At 39.5% G+C, this 21,499-nt stretch overlaps 1 pseudogene; it reads right to left on the reverse strand.

Moving 5' to 3' along the window:
• Positions 1 to 832: 832 nt before the first annotated feature.
• Rpl13a-ps13 (ribosomal protein L13A, pseudogene 13) lies at positions 833 to 1,486 on the reverse strand (annotated as a pseudogene).
• Between the last annotated feature and the right edge of the window lie 20,013 nt (positions 1,487 to 21,499).

The raw sequence follows: 21,499 nt of genomic DNA on the forward strand, positions 1-21,499 counted from the left end.
TTACTCCATAGTTTCCTTCTAGTTCATTGTCCCTTTATTTCTTGTTGGAATAAGATATCTGATTCCAGGTTGTACTACGTGGAACATGTGACAGCCTCTATCCCATTTTCATTTTATAGAATACTATTAGAAGTATTGGTGTTATATTTTCATTAAATTTTTGACATCATTTATTAGTAAAACCTTCTTCTCCTATTTGTTTCCCATTAATCACATGCTGTTTTCTGTTTCTTCAATAACTTGAACCTTGGTTTGATACAACACAGAAGTACAATTTATTCAAAGCATTGAAGCAGTTATGAGTATCTGCACTCATCACTCTACATGGACAGGAAGACTTCCTCTTTCATGAATGAGGTATGCAATAGCAAATATCTCATTCATTAACCACAGATATTTGCAGGGAAGTGTGATGTCCATTGTACATCCATTCATCAATAAATATAACTTCAGTTTCTTCATTACAATCAAAGAGCATCTCAGACAATTATAATTACCCTTATTTATGTAGGAAATAATCATTCCACTTAATCTATTGAAACAAAATCTGTCAGGTTATAACTTGATTACAAATAGAATCTTTCACACGATGCATCATAATTGGCATGACTATTACTGATTCCAGGTTGTGGATCAGTCACACTCAAAGTTCAAAGCCACACAGGTTTGCTGATGATGGCTCTTTCAAATTGTCCCCCTAAAACCTTTAAACCATAAAACTCAGCTTTCAATAAAGAGTCCTATATTCCCTTCCAAAATTCATTGTGTCCCATCCATATACTAAACAATACTAATACGGAATACCGAAACAAATTTCAATATTCTATATAAATTTTTTTTGAGGCACAAACAGTCTTTATTGGGTTCACACCAAGAGTCCATTGGTCTTGAGGACCTCTGTGAACTTGCAGATTTTCTTCTCCACATTCTTTTCTGCCTGTTTCCTTAGCCTCAAGAACTGCTTCTTCTTCCGGTAGTGGATCTTTGCCTTTTCCTTCCGTTTCTCCTCCAGAGTAGCTGTCACTGCCTGGTACTTCCACCCGAACTCATGAGCCAGACCCCCCCAGGTAAGCAAACTTTCTGGTAGGCTTCAGCCGCACAACCTTGAGGGCAGCAGGGACCACCATCCGCTTTTTCTTCTCATAGGGTGGAGGGATCCCATCCAACACCTTGAGGCGTTCCAGGGCAGCCTGGCCTCTCTTGGTCTTGTGCAGCAGCATGCCTCGCACAGTGCGCCAAAAAATGCGGCTTGGGGCTCGGAAGTGGTAGGGGCCTCGAGACGGGTTGGTGTTCATCCACTTTCGGAGAAAGGCCAGATACTTTAACTTGTTTCTGTAGAAGTTTCCAGAAATGTTGATGCCCTCACAGCGTACAACCACCACCTTCCGGCCAGCAGTACCTGCTTGGCCACAATGGCCGCCAGGTGGCCCAGAAGATGGCCCTGGCCATCCAATACTAGAACCTGCCCCTCCGCCATCTTCGGCAGCCGCCTAGGAAAAAGCTCTATATAAATTTTATACCTAAATGGCCTATACCTTCTGAACTTATGAAAGAAGGGTATGGCTCCCACTCTGAACAGCCTACCTGTCTAACAGGAGGTCTTCCATAACTAGGAACATATGTAAGACCCTTGGCTGAATACCCATGCCATTTGGGACCTACACAGAGACAACACGTGGTATCTATCCAACACTTCTTGAGCCCAATTTTCTTTCCAGTCTACACCTCCAACTGAAACTATGGCAGATCAAAATGCCTGTCCCAGACCCCAAAGTGAACCTGGTTCCCAGGAGGTCTGCCTTAACCTGAGACACAGGGATACCTGAGACTTGCACTAATCAGGGAAACTGGAGGCCTGCCCTAACCAGAGACAGTGGTTCCTGACTAAGAGGAGGCCTGCTCAAACCCAGGTCACACACCTCTACCTGTCTTCAACGAGTCCTGCTCCAGTTCAACACACCCAGGTCAGTTACCACCAGAAATAACCAGACAGCAAGAGGCAAATGCAAGAAAATAAACAACAGAAGCCAATGTAATTTGGCAACATTGGAACTCAGATCTCTCAACAAAGCAAGTCCTGGATACTCTGACACACCTGAAAAGCACTATTCTGGCATGAAATCTCATCTCATGTAGATGATAGATAAATTTAAGGAGGATATAAATAACTCCCATATAGAAATATAGGAAAGCATAGGTAAATATGTAGAAACACTTAAAGAGGAAATGAATAAAGCCCTAAAAGAAATACAGAAAAACTCACAAGAAAAGCAAGTTAAGAAATTGAACAATACTATTCAACACATAAAAATTGAAATAAAACCAATAAAGAAATCACTAGTGGAGGAAAATCTGTAGATGAAACCCTTAGTAAAACGATCAGTAGCTATAGATGCAAGCATAACCAAAAGAATACAAGAGATAGAACAAAGAATTTTAGACATAGAAGATACCATAGAAGATGTTGACACATCCATCAAAAAAACACAAAGTGTAAAAAGCTCCTAAACCAAAACATCAAGAAAATTCAAGACACAATGTAAAGACCAAACCTAAGAATAATAGGAATAGAAGAGGGTGAAGATGCCAAGTTCAAAGGGCCAGAAAAAATATTCAACAAAATCATAGGAAAAAAACTTCCTTAATTTAAAGAAAGAGATGACCATAAGTGTACAAGAAGACTTCAAAACACCAAGTAGATTAGACCAGAAAAGAAAATCCTCTGATCACATAATAATCAAAACACTAAACGCACAGAACAAAGAAAGAATATTAAAAACAGTAATGGAAAAAGGTCAAAAAACATAAAAGGCAGACCTATCAGAGTTACAACAGACTTCTCAACAGATATTCTAAAAGCCAGAAGATTTTGAACAGATAAAACCCAATTTAAACAATATCTTTCTACTAATCTACCCTTACAAAGGGAAACTCCAACACAAAGGGGATAGCTATACCCAAGAAGATACACACACACACACACACACACACACACACACACACACACACAAACATGAAATAACCTTATCACCAAAAAAAGAAGAGAAACACATGACACACACACACACACACACACACACACACACACACACACACACACACAGTACCATGCCCAACAACAACAAAAAAATGAACTTTAATATCTCACAACATTAACAAAATCCACCAATAAAAAGACAGTCTAACAGATTGGATAAGCAAACATAATCCATCATTTTGCTTCATACAAGTAATATACCTCAGCAACAAAAACAGACACAACCTCAGAGTTAAAGGCTGGAATTTTTTTTCTAAGCAAATGGTCCTGAGAACCAAAATGAAGTCACAATTTTAATACACAGTAAAATATACGTTTAGCTTAAAGTAATCAAAGGAGATGATAAAGGACAGTTCATACTCATCAGAGGAGAAATTCACCATGATGAAATATCAATTCTGAACATCAATGCTACAAATGCAAACTAAGCACATTTGTAGATTGCAGAAGCAGGTAAGGGAAGGTGAAAGACAAGACTGAAGCCTATGATTGGGCAGTGGGAAAGGAAGACTGGCTAAAAGTTTTAGAGGGGAGAGGGAGCTGGGGCAGAAGATGGAAGGAAAATGGAAGAAGGGGAAGATGGTCCAAATTCTGTGTGACTTTAAATAGCCACAGATAGCTATGAATATTTTATAAGGGATGGATAATTACAAAACAATTTCTCTTATCTAGGTGGGTAGTTTATATCAATATCAATTGGCTCTGTGTAAATTGTGTGGGTGTTTTGTGGGTTGAGAATTTACTGATAAAAATCTGACTGATATATTACAAGACTCTAGAGTTTGATTTTTTTCCAGGTTATGGGAATTTGTGACAACCAACCACATGGGACAGATGGCTTGAGAATGTGAGCAGAAGATCCACCATGGGAGTCTGCCAGGCTGAGAACAGCCTACCCTGTCTGCTGGTGCCTTGCTAGTGGTAGCATGAAATTCACTAATTATGATACAGGTGGTGACCCTATGTGTGAGGCAGTAATCCACTGAAAATTTGGGGATTTTGGCCTATAAATTAGAGATTTAATCTGGGTGATCAGAGTGAAGTCAAGTTTGAGCAGAGTCAGGTTGCATGATGACTCAGGTGCAGAAACCTTAAAGAAAACAGGGGCAGACTCAGCTCACAGCCTCTGAGATCCCCTGCTGTGAAAAGAGAAGGGATGGCTGCTCTGAGGCAGAGAGCAAGAAAGTAAAGGAAGCCTTCTTCCTACAAACAGATAATCATAGAATAGAATTTTGGTTTAATTATTTTTAAAGATAGAAGAAAATACAGACTTTTGCCTGTGGCACATGGGGAATTCTCCCCACAGTTCAAAACTAGTACAAAGATATTGGGTCCAGAGGCACTAGGAGTCCTGATGTGCAGAGACAGGCTGAACTGGAGGAAGGCAGGAAAGAAAGGCTGCTTTCTCCAAGAGAAGACATGGGGAGACCTTATGAGAAACAAATGCCTTAGGAAAGTTTTGAAGAAGTCTTGCAGGATAACACATATCCTTCAATCATAAGCTCCACAGTAATTTTTGGGTTAATTTCCTGGCATGACACAATAGAAAAAGTCTAATAGGCTCATGCAGTATTTTAATTTACTTTGTTTTGGATTGTTTTGATTTTCAAAATGGGTGTGATTTTGCATTTTGTGGTTATTTTATTCCTCTGGGAGAGAAATCAAACTGAAAGAATAAAAAATGCAGCTAAGAAGTCAGAAGTTTAAAAAAGCCCCAAATATCTCAAATTCCAGACCCTGCCCTCTACCTGTACTAGCTGACCATAAAGTTAGATTAAAATCTTAGAGAATAATCTTGAGAAACAGGAAGCTCCTCCCAGGAACTGATGGACCATAAAGTTTAACAATCTTGAGAAACAGGAAGCTCCTCCTTGTGATTTTTCATTAGTATTCTCAACACTTTCCAATGACACCATCCCTGCCCCCTTGGGTTGTGGTTTCTCCCTTTAAATACCCTTTCTCCCAGCCTTTCAGGGTCGAACTCCACTGCCCCTGCGTGGGATACGAATCTCGACCCCAGTGCACTGGTTCCTATCAATAAACCTCATGTTTATTACAGCAAGGTCGGTCTCACGTGAGTTCTTGGGGGGTCGAATCATCCGGAGACTTGAGTGAGGGTCTCCCCGCTCCGGGGGCCTTTCAAAACTAATAGTTTTTCTGGTTACTGGCTCAAGTACATCCTATTTTGGGAGAAAAGCTCTACTTTTGTGTTCACAGAAAAGGAGATTAGGTTCTGGACCCCTTCCAGAGTTATATGGATCAGATATGACAGAGGAAGTCCACCTGAAAATAGACTCAGGTGAATCAAACAGAAAAGATTCTTTATGCCATCCTTCCCATGGTGAATAAAGACTTACTTACGGTTGGAGTAAAATTTCATGTTAACTAGTCTGAACACCCTACACAGACTAAAACAATCCATAAAGATACTTTGATGATACTAAATTTTGTAGACAGATACAAGGTACCTAAGTCAAGTCAAAGTCAGATAACTATTTATAACATTCCATTACCCATAAGGAGCTAGATGCAATCACTGAAACCCTCCCAACCTGGCCTCTCACAGACAGATGGCTTTAATGCAGAAATCTACCAGACTTTGAAAAAAAAGCTAATACCAATACACCTCAAACTATTCCACAAAATTGAATATTTTCCACAAAAAGGAATATTACCTAAGTCATTCTATAAAGCCATAGTTACTCTGATACCTAAACCAAACAAAAAAGCAACAAAGAAAGGGAATTTCAGATCAATTTCATTTAAGAATATTGATGCAAAAATAATCAATATAATTCTCACAAACTGAATACAAGAACATATCAAAACTGTCATTTACCATGATCAAATAGACTTCATAGCAGGGATGCATGGATGGTTTAACATGCTAAAATCCATCACTTTAACCCATTATATAACCAAACACAAAGAAAAAAGTCACATGATCATCATATTAAATTATGTAAATGCCTTTGATAAATATAAGACCCCTTCGTGTTAATAGTCTTGAAGAGATCAAGAATTCATGGCACCTACCTAAACATAATGAAAGCAATATAGACCAAACCACCAGCCAACATCAAATTAAATGGTGAGAAACTTGAAGCAACCCCCCCACACACACACAAAATAATCAGGAAAGAGACAAAGCTAATCACTCTCTCCCTATCTATTCAAAATAGTACTTAAAGTTCTAGCTAGAGCAATTAGATAACCAAAGGAGATCAAGGGGATACTAAATGTAAATGAAGAAGACAATATATGACTGTTGATGATATGATAGTATATAAAAGGAACCCCAAAAATTCTAACAGAGAACTCGTACACCTGATAAACATCTTGAGCAAAGAGGCTAGATGTAAAATTAACTCAAATCAGTAGCCTTACTTTATACAAATGATAAACCAGCTGAGAAAAAAAATAAGGGAAACAATACCCTTCACAGTAGCCACAAATAGAATAAAATAACTTGGTATAACTCTAGCCAGGCAAGTGGATGATCTGCATGGCAAGAACCTAAAGTCTCTGAAGAAAGAAATTGAAGAAGACCTCAGAAGATGGAAAGATCTCCCATGCTCATTGATAGATAGGATTCACACAGGAAAAATGGCCATTTACCAAAATAAATCTAAAGATTCAATATATACCCCATCAAAATTACAACACAATTCCTCATAAACATGAAAAGAGCAATTCTCAACTTCACATGGAAAAAAAACCCCAAGATATCAAAAACAATTCTCAACAATAAAATACCTGCTGGGGGAATCACCATTTCTGACCTCAAGTTGTCCTACCAAGTGATAAATAGTAATAAAATAGTGAAAAAAACACATGGTATTGGTACAGAGACAGACATGTCAATCAATGGAATACAATTGAAGGCCTAGAAATAAACACATACATGTATGGACACTTTGCATTTGACAAAAAGCCAAAATCAGGCAGTGGAAAAAGAAAAATGTCTTCAACAAATGATGTTGGTCTAACTGTCAGTCTGGTTGTAGAAGAATGCAAATTGATACATAAGTATCATCTTGTACAAAGTTCATGCCCAAGTGGAACAAGGACCTCAACATAAAACCAGATACACTGAATCTAATAAAAGAGAAAGTGGGAACAAACCTCAAATACATTGGCCCAGGGAAAGTTTTCCTGAACAGAACATCAATGCCTCAGGCTCTAAAGTCAACAAATGACAAATGGGACCTCATGAAACTGAAAAGCTTCTACAAGGCAAAGGACACTGTCGATAGAACAAAACAATATACAGATTGGGAAAATATCTTCTCTAACCATAAAACTCTTAGAAGGTTACTATTAAAAAATATATAAAGAACACAAAAAGGTAGACTCCAAAAACTAAACTGATTTAAAAAGGAGGTACAGAGCTTAAGAGAGAAATCTCAACACAGGAATTTTGAATGTTAGAGAAGCAACTGAAAAAATGGTTGATATCCTTAGTCATTGGGGAAATGCAAATCAAAATGACCCAGATATCCCACCTTATATCAAACAGAATGGCTAAGATCAAAACCTCAAGTGACAATACCTGATGGTGAGGATGTAAAGAAAGGGGAACACTCTCTTCGTTGCTGATTGGATTGCAAACTGGTAAAACCACTCTGGAAATCTATCTGACAGTTACTCAGAAAACTGGAAATAGTTCTACCTGAAGACCCAGCTATACCACTCCTGGGCATATACCCAAAAATGTTCCACCCTACCACAACAATATGTCCTCCATTGTGTTCATAACAGCCTCATTTGTAATAGCCAAAAACTGGAAATATCCCAGATGTCCCTCAATCAAAGAATGGATATAGAAAATGTGGTTTGTTTACACAATGGAATAGTACTCAGCTATTAAAAATGAGTTATTTCAAACTTCAAAGGCAAATAGAAGGAACTAGAAAATATCATCCCAAGTAAGGTAACCCAGACCCAAAAGTGCATGCTATGTATTCACTGATAAGTGGATATTATCCAAAAAGTACAGAATACCCATGATACAACCCACAGACCCTAAGAAGTTTAACAAGAATAACGAACGTCCCATGTGAGGATTCTTCAATATCATTTAGAAGGGGGAACAAAAGAATCATGAGAGGCAGAGGGATCAAGGAGCCTGATTGGGAGAAGTGAGGGGAGGTGGGGGGAAGGAGATCAGTTATGAGGATAGACAGGTGAGAAATCCAGAGGTGTCAGGAGGAAGAATGGAAATAAGCAGCTACTGGGATTGCAGGGCGGGGGGGGGGGGGCGGGCAATAGAAAATCCCAGAGACGTGTTATGTGAGAGTCTGTCAGGATTCATGAGGATGATCTTACCTGAAATGCCAGACAGTGGGGATGGGATCCATCCCATGGGTGGACACCAAACCCCGACACTTTTACTGATATCATGTTGTGCGTGCAGACAAGAGCCTAGCATGGCTGTCCTCTGAGAGGTTCTACAAGCTGCTGGCTGAGAAAGATGTAGATTATTACTGCCAATCATTGGACTATGACCGGGGACCCCTATAAAAGAATTAGGGGAAGAATACGAAGGAGATGGCAACCCTGTAGGAACAACAAGGATATCGAGACCTTTAAGAGCTCCCAGAGTCTAAGGCAACAACCAAAAGGCATGCCTGGGCTGTTCTGTGTCCCCCATCACATACGTAGCAGAGGGCTGCCTTGTCTGAACTCAATGGGAGATGATGTGCATAATCCTGTAGAGACTGATGCCCCAAAGAAGGAGGATGCAGAGGGAAGGATGAAGTAGTGTTAGGTGGGGGGGTAGGTGAGTGAGGCAGTCTTACTTCTTCATTTAATCTTGCCTCAGTTATTCCTGGGATCGTGGGTATAACAATCTTATGGTATCTTGCCAAAATGGAAATTGCGGTAATACATATTCATATCTATTTAAGGATTATAAAGCTTGCGACTGCATGCACTTGCTTCTGCCTTTGCTCTGCATCCCCTGTGTCCTGGTTATTTGCAACCGTACCCAGGGGTTCCAACGCACTAGATGCTGACACTATAACTTTTATAACTAACACTTGTTTACTAAATTTATAAATAGCAATTTCAGTACAATAGTAAATAGGAACGTGTATTCTTTTGCAAACCAAATTTCATATTTAATTCAGGGAATCAAAAGTCATATGACTTGATCCCAACTGTCACAGATCAAACGAACTCCAGATAAGTACACCTGCCTGTTTTTGAAAATGGGATTTTCCCTTAGTTTTAGGATTTCTTACATGTCACAATTTGTTAGATAATTTTAATTTCTGTTTCTAATCTATATTTGTCTCAGATTTCACATGCCTGACAGACTCCCTCTAGGGTTCACCTGTGGAACTGCTCAACTCTGGACTTGCTGAAAGCTAGTTTTAACTAGTTCAGCCAATGTGATTGCTCCCTGTCTTTCATCTGGATTAGCTAACCAGATGCTTTTGATAAATGCCCCATTGCCAGCCTCTGGCTAGTGTCTAAGCCTTTCTGGGAACCTTTGCAGTATCCTAATATCAACAAGAAGTTGATACCGAAAAGAGAGTTGACATCCATTGTCCCACTCTACAGGCTGAAATGCTAAGTCAAAATGGAACTCCCCTGGGCATACACTCTGAAAACAAACCGGTCTCTTGTCAAGATTTTATAACAGGTTTTGTATCCTTGTCTCATGTGGGGCAGCAGGCAGTGAAAGGTACCCTGATTCCTGGTCAAGATAAGCTGAATCCCTGGGAGAGCCTAAAAGGGACAGCAGGCACATTCCCAGCCCCCCCCCCCAGATCAGGGTTTCATTAGCTGCAGCCCCCCCCCAAACCCCTGTAGAGAGGTTTGAGATAGACCAAGTCAAGTAGAGCAAATGCCCCAAGCCCCTCCTCCACAGATGAGGACGTGACCACAGATAACATAGGCTCAAGACAGATCAGTCATAGAAACAGGACCACGCCACCAAATGTGTAGATGAGGTCTGACGCATCAAAAAAAACAAAAACAAAAACAAAAAAAACCCAAAAAACAAAAAACAAAAAACTGTTTAACTGTGGTGTTCAGAATTAAAAGATGCAGGATTTACTCCATCGTCTGAGAGCTTCAATCATAAGAGCTGTAACACCTCCTCTTGGGGAAGAGATCTGCTCTTCCTGAAATCTCTGCCAGTAGCTCCCCTAAACCCCTTGCTGGCTAGTCAGTCTCCTGCTGGCTCAGCTTAGCCCGAGCAACCAAAGCAGCAGGGAGCAGAGGTAAGGAGAAGAACCAACAGCTGGGGGATGCGAAAGCTGTTCCCCCTCCCTGCCCGAGTTTTCTCCTCCTCACCCGAACCTGAGCACCTAGTTGGTTGAGAGATCTCCGCGAAAAGTACCTGGCGCCAGAGACCAACAGTCTCATGTGTTGATGATTGCGCAAATGAATGTTTCTGTGTCTGAAGATTTGTTTAATATAACCTGTGACAATTGTACTGTTAGTAATTGTATGGCTTCAGATTGTTATCAGGCAAGGTGGGATGGGGTATATACTTGCCTGCATTTTCCTACTATATTTGTTGTTGGAGGGAAAAGTAATATAACTATGTATGGTTTTAGATTCAATGTAACTGGGCATACTGTAATTTAACTAATTGTATGTCTGATTTTTGTACAAGGAATTGCTGTAAAGGTATTTCATCAACCTTCATTTGTTATGCTTCTAGTTAATGTTTCAGAATCTTGGTATTCAGATAGAGGCTTACATGAAATTCAAAAATCTTTGAATAGACCTAATGATTTATCTACAGCCCTGCAATTTGGTGCTACAAAACTGCCTCAAAATGGTTAGGACAATTAAGCATGCCTTCCTGGTCTTCATTTACTCATTTGGACTTTTCAGTACTAGCTTTAGGAACTCTAATGGTTATAGGATTATGCCTGTTACCACCTATGGTTAAGTGAGCCCTCGGTTCTTTTTAAACATCTGTGCAGATCTCTAACATACATGGCACAAAACTATAACTTAATAGGTTACATCTCCCATTGCAAAGGCCAGTAGTATAAGACAGCTAAGATTCTTCCAGAAGTGGATCAACCTAGACACAGCATGATGCTTGGATTCATTGCTTCAATATGGTTAAGATCCATGCTTCTTAAGGGAACACGTAAGACAATCACAGTCTTTGCCAATAGCTGAGACAGCTTGGGCTAGTATAAATATTTAAAAGAGGGGGGGATTGAGAGCCATTTTGCCATTTCTCTGAAGCAGAGAGAAAATGGGGAGAGAAAAAGTCTGCCTGCCAGGAGGATTCAAAACAGGCCAGGTCCTGTTGGCAGATTTCCTGGACTTCTGAACTATGAAAGGAGAAAAGGATGTTCTCCTGTGGTTCAAGGTAAGGGGATGAAAATTCTACTGACCTTGGCAGAAAGAGCAGAGGGTTTGGGATGGGAAGGAATATCTTGTGTACATTTTAGCAAACTATTTCTACTAACTTGTAACTTTGTTTACCAAGATACTATAACGTATATAAAGCCTAAGAGTATTAAACTTGAGGTTGACATAGTATTAAATAAAAAGCCCTCCCAATTTCTAACCTTTGTCCCTGAGTCTTCTCTGTCTTTCCTATATTCATCCTCACTACACCTTCAGAGAACTGTTTGACTTAGTACCATCAGGTCCAGTACATATTATAAATTTTCAGTATGTAAAGATGGAAATATAAGTATTGACTGCAGGAAATGAGGTGATCACTGATGACATTAAAGAAATGATAAAAAAATACATAAAGACTCAGCACACAGAGACAATGCTGTCACTATCCCTTCCCAAATATCTTTGCCACATTCACAGTATAAACAAGACAGTTTACCAATAGCTAGGGGGTAAAATGATTGATGTTGAACAAGGTTGCTGAAGACCCAGCACATTGCTCTATAAGAACATTATAAACAGATACAGAATACTGCCTTTTCTGCCTGTGTTCTAGACACCGAATTGAGATTTCTCTAGCAGCCATTTGACATTGCTAAGGGTCTGTACCTGATAGCACCTCAGATGTCTTCCCTCATATCTTACTTACTATGGGTTTTGCATTTCCATAAAAACCGGAGATCTCAGCTAATCATTGTTGTCCAACCTTCTTCAAGTAGAACACAGGGCTTCCTGACTGTCATCACACTCTCACTGAGACTGGCTGTGTCTGCTCTGTGTTATTTGAGTGCTCTATAATTTCAGTTCCACCTGTTCTATGTGGCTATTCTTGATTTCTCTCCAATACATGTAAAGTTGAAAATAAATCAGGGTTAAAATGTCCACAAAATAAGCATATACCAAGCTTTCCAGATTTAAAGGATGGGAATGAATGATATAGGCTGAATTACAGTTGGTAAAACTGAAAAGGACATGTGTTTAAGTAGGATTTAATATAGTATGTTTCTTATAGGAAATGAATCAAAACATTGATTTATTTGATATTCAGTATCTCCTAATTGCTGTGATTCTATTTAGAATGGGCACCACGAGACCATGAACTTACCTTGAAAATGTTACCAACAATGGAATCAAGATAAGTCATAATGGAGCCTCTTAGCCAGGCACAGGGAAAATGCATGTGATCATGAACAAAGGAAAATGATAAGACAGGAGGATTTTTAGTTCAGTTCCTTCCAGGCCTCTCTATGATATCCTGTTAAATTAGTCTTTTTGTTTAATGATAAATGTGAGCTAGGATGTTGGCACATTCCTTTAACTTCAGAAATCAGAAGGCAGAGATGGGTTATTTGTGAATTTGAGGCTAACCCTGTCTACCTAGCAAGTTCTAGGGTACCCAAAGTGCCAAAACAGACTCTGTCTCAATGTCCTTTCCCATGAACAGCAGGAATTTAAATGTAAACACACCTTAATTGTCACTTGAGACTTCCCATCAGATATTGACAGTTATTCAAGTGATATAACCAAAGTTATTGATAATGATTTGTAATCAAAAGTGGGCTATATATACACTTTAAAAACCACCATCAGAAAAGAGTCGGAGCCAGCAGGATAGTAAGTCAGAAAGCAATGATGGTTGAGCTTGTTGATTCAGAAAACCATTTCCTGGGTGAAATAGATTCCACAGCTTGTATAAAGATATAATATAATTCTGTCATTTTTATAGAAAAACAACATAGGGAACTATTGAATATTAGAAATTAAAAATAAGTTCAAGTTATTCCATATTATTACAATAAAATTTCATATTTTAAAAAGCTAATGGGAGGTCTTGAGCTATGGCCTAGCAGCTTACATAGCATACCAGATACTCTTGTGAAAGACATATGTTTGATTTTCAGCTATCATATTGTGGTTCAAGAACAATTAAGCTTGACAAAAAAAATGTAAAGGGCTGCAGTTAATGGTTTATGTTGGCTATATTGGTTGAAACTGGGTACAGGTTGTGAATTCAAAGTGAAGTACATCAAACTATCTGTCATGAAATGAAATTAGAGAAACAACCATACTTGTTTAACAGGGAAGCCAGAAGATAGTTGTCTATTTCAACGTCAGATGCCCTGAGACACCCAAGCAATGGAATGCATGATGATCATCTCCCAGGACTAGATGGCCTTGGGAAATCTTCATTGTAATACTCTTTTTCCATCTCAACCAGGGCAGTAAGAAAATAGTTCCACTGAATCATGTGACTTCTCTTATAAAGAGCCACTTATATATCCTCCTTAGAAATGTGAGGGGAGGATTTGGTATTTTGTTGGAGTAAGTCTGGATGTTAGGATTTTGGCATTTTGAAAAGATGAAAGAAAGCTCTGTGGCCTGAAAATTCCCAGAAAAGGGGATTGGTGATATTTCTCCAAATCTCAGTTAAGACATTTTGATCTAATCGTAGGGGAACATGTACTTCTGTCAAATTTATATTTCACTCTGCATCACATCAATCTGCAGAAGATCAATATCATTGTCTCCTTGGACAAAGTCAGGATTCTCTAGAGTCACAGAACTTACTGAACAAATGATATATAATTGGAATAACTTAGAGGATGTAGACCAACTAACCCAACAATGGCCAGCTGTGACTGGAAGGTCCAAGAATCTAGTAGCTGTTCAAATCTATGAGAATGGGTGTTTCAGCTGGTCTTCTGCAAACTGAATATGTAAGTTCCAAAGATGTACTGGCAAGTAAGTGCAAGCAGGCAAAGAACAAAGTTTCCCTTCTTCTATAGTCCTTATATAAGCTTCTGCAGAAGGTGTGGCACAGATTAAAGGTATTCCTCAATATCTAGATTAAAGTTGTATGCCAATCTGGATTAAGAGTGGGTGGGTACCATTCCCACCAAATGATCTGGATCAAAAACTAGTGTCTTTCAGTCTCAAGATCTACTTCAACTGTGTAGCCTCCTCTTATGGGTGTAGAACATTCCAGATATAGTCAAGTTGACAACCAAGAACAGGCATCACAATCTACCAACTGTCAACTTGACACAAATCTTATCTCCTGTCCAAATGAAAACAATAATCAAGTCATAACTATGCCTACCATTATGTAACTATACCTCGTATAACTGCAAATGCATAAGCAATTTAATCAGGTCATAATAATGCCTAACATGATATAACAATCACCTGTACAATGACAAACACATAGCAAATTTAGAATATATCAATGACCCTTGGTTACATTCTTTTGATATCTCAAACTTAAATGTTACATGTGTGTTCATGTTCTACCTCAAGTTGGGCATGGCTGTTGGGAAAGTAAAACATAGGAATTTTGATACTTCTTATACAACACCACAGTGATCCATGTGTACTGGACATCAGAAATTGGCCTAGACACTGCTCTAGGGGTAGAAAATGCAGTCCAAGATGGTGGAAGCAAAAGCTCAGCTTTCTAGATCCTCAGACATCCAGTCAACTCTGGGGGGCTGCACAGAGGACTCGGGAGTCAGGTGGTCCTTGGGCTCACAAAGAGCTGAAACCAAGGCTCCCAAACCTCTGGACATCTAGACATCCCTGAGCCACAAGGAGTTGGGAGTAGAGTTGGAGTCCCATAAGCTGAGGACTGCATTTAGGCCAGGACAGGAGGACTGGGATCTCAGACTTAGTTCCTTGGTCATTATTTTTAGCTTTGTGGCAGTTGTTGCTGGAAGCACAAAGAGGCCTTCTAAGGGAGACTTAATCTGTGGCTATGTAGGCAAAGGCCTTCTCCATGTTCCCCATGGCAGTGGTAGATGAGAGAGAGAATCCATAGCTCTAAATAGTTTATCAACTATTCATTGTGGAAAATTGCTGTATACCAATATATCCGGATGGGCCAGAGATGAAATACCCTTTTCAGGGAGGAATGTCAGGAAAGGGAGCTTACTAGCTAAACCCTCAGGGCCTCTGGGTAACTTATTAGCTTGAAGAGCTCTGTTTTAGGATATGTGATCAACATGAAGAGCATGGCATGTGTTCCAGGCCAGGAATCTGGCACAGAACAAGGAGGTGCCTACCATCTCAGGTGTATACCCACCTACTCTCCAGGGTTTCAGACCTGCTCTACCTTACCAAGCTTCCTGACATGGTTAACAGTCCTACAGTTACAACCACTAATGTTCTCTTAATTGATGTTAAAGAAATTGATGGAAACCCCAATTACCAGTACAAATCCAATCTTACCAAAATAAAACTGAAGCACTCATATAAATTATAATCCTTCTTTCTGAAACTGGCTGCCTCAGAAAATATTTATAACTAGAGTTATTGTTGACCTATTCTCCACATTCTGGAAGCACCTCACCAAGTCTAGGTTTTTTTTCTTGAAGAAGTGACCCTTCTTTCCTGAAGGGTCTTTGTCCTTTGTCATTCTTCTTAGATTATGCTGCTATTGGGTCTCATTGACTTTAATCACAGGGCATTATTATATAAAGAGACACCCTAAAAGATCTCCTCTACTCCAGACACAATCCTACATAAGGAATTGGCCAATGTACCAAACTTGCCTGCCACCACATTGCTAGCTAATCATCTCAAGAAATGGTGCCATAGATGGGGCTCAGTGTTGGTCTCTGATATTGGTAGATTCAGGAACAGCTGTTGGCAGGTCAGCTTTGGTCAGTGAAAGTCTATGTTATTGAGCCCATTCATAGCCCCAATCTCTGTAAATATGTCCACTTTTTTCATGTGTCCATTGGGAAGTGAAAGGAATGGCTGTGGAAAGAGAATCAATGTCCAGAGAATGGGTCAATCTATTTACTTGATTATTGAATCCCTCCTTGGCAAAGGTCACAATTGACAGGGTCCTCTGCCTTATGAAAGCTTTTCAACTTTATGATATCTCATTTATAAATTGTTGATTTTAGAGCATGATCTATTAGTGTTCTGTTCAGGAAAATTTCCCAGGTCTATGTGTTTGAGACTCTTCACCACTTTCTCTTCTATTAGATTCAGCGCATCTGGTTTTATGTGGATCCACTTGGACTTGAGCTTTGTACAAGAAGGTAAGAATGGTTCAATTTGTACCCTTCTATATTCTGACCATCAGTTGAACCAGCACTATTTATTGAAAATGCTCTTTTATCCACTGGATAGTTTTGGCTTCTTTGTCAAAGATCAAGTGACCATAAGGTGTGTGGGTTTATTTCTCTATCTTCTATTCTACCTATCTACTTGCTTGTCTTTGTACCAACACCATGCAGTTTTTATCACTATTGTTCTGTGTAGTTCAACATGAGGTCAGGGCTGATGATTCCACCCAAAGTTCTTTTTTACTGTTGAAAATGGTTTTCAGTCTCTTGAGCTTTTTGTTATTCCGGATGAATTTGAGAATTGCTGTTTCAATCTCTGTGAAGAATTGAGTGTGAATTTAGATGTGGATTACATTGGATCTGTAGATTGCTTGGTAAAAATGGTAAGATGGCCATTTTTAATATGTCAATCCTCCTGATCCATGAGCATGGGAGATCTTTCCATCTTCTGAGGTCATTTTCAATTACTTTCCTCAGAGACTTGAAGAAATAGGGTACAGAGCTAAACCAAGAATTCTCAACTGAGGAATCTCAAATGGCTGAGAAGCATCTAAAGAAATATTTAACATCCTTAGTCATCAGTAAAATTCAAATCAAATGACCCTGGGATTCCACCTCAGACCAACAAGAATGGCTAAGATTAAAAACTCAGGCAACAGTAGATGCTGACAAGGATGTAGAGAAAAAGGAATATTCCTCAATTGCTGGGGGGATTGCAAGCTGTACAGCCACTATGGAAATAAGTCTGGAGGTTACTCAGAAAATAAGCATCTGGCCAAAAGTTGCTCCAACATGTAATAAGGACACATGTTCCACTATGCTCATAACAGTCTTACTTGAAATAGCCAGAAACTGGAAACAACCCAGATATCCCTCAATAGAGGAATGGATACCAAAAATGTGGTACATTTACACAATGAAGTACTACTCAACTTTTAAAAACAATGACTTCATTAAATTCACAGGCAAATGGTTGTATCTAGAAAATATCATTCTCAGTGAGGTAACTCAGTCACAAAAGAATAGACATGGTGGGTACTCACTGATAAGTGTACATTAGGCAAAGAGCTTGAAATACCCGTGATAAAACTCACAGATCACATGAAGCTCAAAAGGAAGGAAGACCAAAGAGTTGATGCTTCAGTCCTACTTAGAAGGAGGAACAAAATGATCAAGGGAAATAAAGGTTGGAAGGGATTTGGGAAGAAGAAAGGTCAGGGGGAAAATAGGGGCAGAATCAGGTATAGGAGGAGATGGAGGAGATGTACAGAGGGTCAGGAAATTGAGCAGAGGTGTGTAGTAATGGGGGATGGGGAACTGAAAATAGCAACCAGAAAGGTCCCAGATGCCAGGAAAGCAAGAGCCTCCCAGGGCCCCACAGGAATGTAATTAGCTGAAATACCCCACAAAGGGCAGGGGGAACCTGTCAAAACCATATCCAGAGGCTAGATATGCCCCCACCCCTGGTTGAGGGATGGGGTCACACCCTTCTCCAAATTTTAACCCACAATTGCTTCTGTCTAAAAGAAATACAGGAAAAAAGAGTGGAGCAGAAACTGAAGGGAAGGCCATCCAGAGACTGTCCTATCTGGGAATTCATCCCACATGCAGACAACAAACCCAGACACTATTGCTCATGCCAAGAACTGCTTGCTGATAGGAGTCTGATAAAGCTGTCTCCTGAGAGTATCTGCCAGATCCTTACCAATACAGATGTTGATGCTTGAAGCCAACCATCAGACTGATCACAGGGACCCCAATGAAAAAAGTTAGGGGAAGGAGTGAAGGAGCCGAAGGAGTCTTATCTGGCAACAGTTGGAGGGGAGACCCTTGGTTCTGTGCAGGCTTGATGCCCCAGTGTAAAAGAATGCTAGGGCAGTGAGGCAGAAATGGGTGGGTGGATGTGGAAGGACCCTCATAGAAACAGGGTAAGGAGGCATGGGATCAGGAGTTTGCAGAGGGGGAACAGGGAAAAGGGATAACTCTTGAAATGTAAATAAATAAAATATATAATTTAAAAAATTTAAAATAAAGTTAATCCTTATACTTCTGTTCTGTTGTTGTTGTTGTTGTTATTGTTTTGTGTTTTGATTTGTTTTTGTTTTTTTATACTTCTGTTCTTTTAGAATCAGTCCTGGTACCAACTTCTGAAATGAGGGATTTATTGCAGTGAAGGAACATGATCAAGGCAATTCTTATATAAACAAACTCAAAGGAAAAAAACACATGATCATCTCATTTGATGCTGACAAAATTCAATATCCTTTGGTAATAAAAGTCTTGGAAAGATCAGGATTTCAAGGCTCAAACCTAAATATAGTAAAAGCCATATACAGCAAACCAGTAGCCAACATCAAACTAAGTAAAGAGAAACTTGAAGCAATCCCATTTATATCAGAAACTGTACAAGGCTGCTCACTCTCACCCTACTTATTCAATGTGGTACTTAAAGTCTTAACCAGAGCAATCAGATAATAACTGGAGGTCAAAGGGATGCAAATTGAAAAGGAAGAAGTCAAAATATCATTATTTGCAGTTGACATCATAGTATATTTAAGTGACCTCAAAAGTTTCAGCAGAAAACTACTAAGTCTGATAAATAACTTCAGCAAACTGGCTAGATATAAAATTAACTCAAAAAATCAATAGCCTTCCTCTACTCAAAGGATAAACAGGCTGAGAAAGAAACTAGAGAAAGGACACCCTTCACAATCGTCACAAAGAATATAAAATACCTCATTGTGACTCTATCCAATCAAATGAAAGATTTGTATGACAATAACTTCAAGTCTTTGAAGAAAGAAATTGAAGAAGATCTCAGAGGATGGAAATATCTCCCATGCTCCTGGATTGGCAGGATTTATACAGTAAAAATGGCCATGCTGTCAAAAGCAATCTACAGATTCAAGGCAATCATCATCAAAATTCCAACTCAATTCTTCATAGAGTTAGAAAAAGCAATTTGCAAATTCATTTGGAATAACAAAAAACCCAGGATAGCAAAAACTATCCTCAGCAACAAAAGAACTTCTGGGGAAATCACCATCTGCAGTATTACAGAGCAATAGTGATAAAAACTCTGGTGGTGTTACAGAGACAGGCAGGTAGACCAAATGACTAGAATTGAAGACCCAGAAATGAACCCACACACCTATGGTCACTTGACCTTTGACAAAGGAGCTAAAACTATTCAGTAAGAAAAAAAAGAAAATATTTTCAACAAATAGTGCTGGTTCAACTGAGGGTCAGCATGTATGTAGAAGAATCCAAATTGATCCATTCTTATTGCCCTGTAAAAAGTTCAAGTCCAAGCGGATCAAGGACTTCCACATAAAACCAGGTACACTCAATCTATCAGAAGAGAAACTGGGAGAAAGCTTTGAACACATAGGCACAGGAGAAAATTTCCTGAACAGAAACACCAATGTCTTATGCTCTAAGATCAACAATAGACAAATGGGACCTAATAAAATTGCAAAGCTTCTGTAAGGTAAAGGACACTGTCATTAGGACAAAACAGCAGCCTACAGATTGGTCAAAGATCTTTACCAATCCTACATCCATCTTGGTAAAAGATCTTTATCAATCCTACATCCGATGGATGATTAATATTCAATATATACAAAGAACTCAAGAACTTAGACTACAGAGAACCAAATAACCCTATTTTAAAATGTTTACAGGGGCTGGAGTGATGGCTCATTGGTTAATAGCACTGACTGCTTTTCCAGAGGTCCCAGCAACCACATTGTGACCCACAAACATCTGTAATGAGGTCTGACACCCTCTTCTGGTGTGTCTGAAGAGAGCTACAGTGTACTTATATATAATAAGTAAATCTTTTTAAAAAATGGGGTACAGAGCTAAACAAAAATTCTCAGCTGAGGAATCAAATGGATGAGAAGTACCTAAAGAAATGTTCAACATCCTTAGTCATCAGGGAAATGCAAATCGAAACAACCCTGAGATTCCACCTCACACCAGTCAGAACGGCTAAGATAAAAAAAAAAACTCAGGTGACAACAGATGCTGGTGAGGATGTGAACAAAGAGGAACACTCCTCCATTTTTGGTGGGACTGCAAACTGGTACAACCACTCTGTAAATCAGTCTGGAGGTTCCTCTAAAACTTGGACATAGTACTACCTGACAACCCAGCTATACCACTCCTGGTAGCCCAAAAGATGATCCAACATATAACCAGGACACATGGTCTACTGTCTTCATAGCAGCCTTATTTGTAATATCCAGAAGTTGGAAAGAACTCAGATGTCCTTCAACAGAGGAGTGGATAAAGAAAATGTGGTACATTTACACAATGGAGTACTACTCAGCTATTAGAAACAATGACTTCATAAAATTCATACGCAAATGGATAGAAAATATCATCCTGAGTTAGGTAACCCAATCACAAAAGAACATACAATATGAACTCACTGATAAGTGGATTATTAGCCAAAAGCTGAAAATACCTAATCACAGACCACATGAAGCCCAACAAGAAGGAAGACCAAAATGTGGATGCTTCATTCCTTTTTAGAAGGGAGAACAAAACAATCACAGGAAGAAATACAGGGACAAAGAGTGGATCAGGGACTAAAGAAAAGGTTATCCAGAGACTGCCCCACCTGGGGATCAATCCCATATATAGCCACCAAACCTAGTCATTATTGCTGATGCCAAGAAGTGCTCGCTGTAAGGAGCCAGATATGGGTGTCTCCTAGAGGCTCTGCCAGAGCCCTACTGATACGGATGGGGATGGTTGCAGCTAACCATTGGACTGAACAAGGGGACCCCAATGGAGGAGTTAGAGAAAATAGTGAAGGAGCTGGAGGGATTTGCCACACCATAGGATAAACCACAATATCAATCATTCAGACCCCACCAGAGCTCCCAGGGACTAATTCACCAACTAATGAGTACACATGGGGGAACACATGACTCTAGCCACATATGTGGCAGAAGATAGCATTGTCCAGCATCAATAGGAGGAAAAGCCCTTGGTC

This window comes from Rattus norvegicus, chromosome 14 (assembly GCF_036323735.1).
Source record: "Rattus norvegicus strain BN/NHsdMcwi chromosome 14, GRCr8, whole genome shotgun sequence".
Classification (NCBI taxonomy): domain Eukaryota; kingdom Metazoa; phylum Chordata; class Mammalia; order Rodentia; family Muridae; genus Rattus; species Rattus norvegicus.